This window comes from Octopus sinensis, linkage group LG14, assembly GCF_006345805.1.
Source record: "Octopus sinensis linkage group LG14, ASM634580v1, whole genome shotgun sequence".
In the NCBI taxonomy this organism is placed as follows: domain Eukaryota; kingdom Metazoa; phylum Mollusca; class Cephalopoda; order Octopoda; family Octopodidae; genus Octopus; species Octopus sinensis.
Window position 1 is genome coordinate 67,190,918 of NC_043010.1, and position 1,442 is coordinate 67,192,359.

Here is a 1,442-nt window from a genome sequence, read left to right on the forward strand (position 1 = left end):
TAGGAATATGCAGCCTTCGAAACATATGTCGAAAATAAAGGAATTTTGTTAATTCGTCGTTCAACTCCATTCTTTAATTTATATTATATATATATATATATATATATATATATATACACACACACAAAGGAATACTTCAGATATGACACTCTAAATTATAAATCATATGCATGTATGTATTATATGTGTGTGTGTGTGTGTATGTATGAATGCTACACTTTAATTATACAATATTGAATACATATAATTCGAGTTTTTCCGAAAACTTTTAAAACTATTAAAGCTTGATGCAGAAGGACCATGTACGACAGCTAGAACCGTCTTATTATATAAAACTTAAATGAACATATTTAATTACTAAACGTTTCTAACACGACAGAAAAGTTTGGAACTACTATATATATATATATATATATATATATATATATATATATACATATATATATCTACATACATGAATTGAAGTTTTGCATAAAGATAATCGATACGCCTTCTCATGCGATATCTTTCTGCCTTCACTATTTTTAGCAAAATTATATTATATATATATATATATATATATATATATATATATATATATTTATTTATATATGAATTGCAGAAACGTAGGCGTATATATATTACTACTTATGTATACATTCGTTCACACCCCGCCTATTTCTAAGAATCTGCGGATATATATATATATATATAACAAGAATTGAACAACAAAAGACACAGATGGGCAGGAACCCTGAAGCTTCCCCCGAAACCAAATCACGGGTCCTGTACACCCTCAGAAGACAATCAACGACCATGATAAATAGTAATTATGATGTAAGGATATGATAATATTCGGTGGAATGTGTCACCCACCCCGTAAGAGATTGTCTGTGTGTCTCAGTACTGTGCGGCGGACACGCAAACAGAGCAAAGAGGAGAAAAAAAAAAAATATATATATATATATATATATAAAGCGAAAATATAAATATGGGTGGTTTAAAAAAAGTGTTGATGATATCTTATATGGCTATAGTTACCTTCTGTCGTCTAACCCTAACGAAGGCTGCCACGCCATTCTGTGCCAGCTGTTAAGAGACATCATTTTAAAAACAGTCTTGGAAAAACTTACCAGCTTCTCAAACAACACAAAATATCCGAATGGTCGACACCGGAACTGACGTAACGATATTTCACCGGAAATCGATTTCCTTTTAAAAACTGTGGTGATTTAATTCCTTCTTCTATCGTGTCATAACATAAAACCGAGCGACTTCCGGTTGTAACCAAGGAGAAGTTAACATCGCTCCCCGGTTTCGTTCTACGTAATTAGACTTCAGCTCCGATCTTCCCCCTTTTTTTTTTTTGGATTTTGATAATTCCCATTTTTTTTTTTTTTACCTCATTCAGTCTAGGATTTCTTACAGGAGGAATATGACCCGACCCCTTGTAGTTGTCTGGT

The 1,442-nt window shown here is 32.0% G+C and overlaps 1 protein-coding gene across 3 annotated transcripts in view; it reads right to left on the bottom strand.

The window, feature by feature from the left end:
- The window catches only part of LOC115219253 (synaptobrevin homolog YKT6), a 43,389-nt gene extending 42,153 nt beyond the window's left edge, over positions 1-1,236 (bottom strand). Inside the window, exon 1 of one of the 3 annotated variants that reach the window (XM_036509176.1) lies at positions 1,113-1,236. The gene's annotated coding sequence lies outside the window, so the exon portion shown is untranslated. Of the gene's footprint in view, positions 1-1,020 lie in introns of all 3 variants that reach the window. The other 2 variants (XM_036509175.1, XM_029789401.2) reach the window with 2 other exon arrangements.
- Between the last annotated feature and the right edge of the window lie 206 nt (positions 1,237-1,442).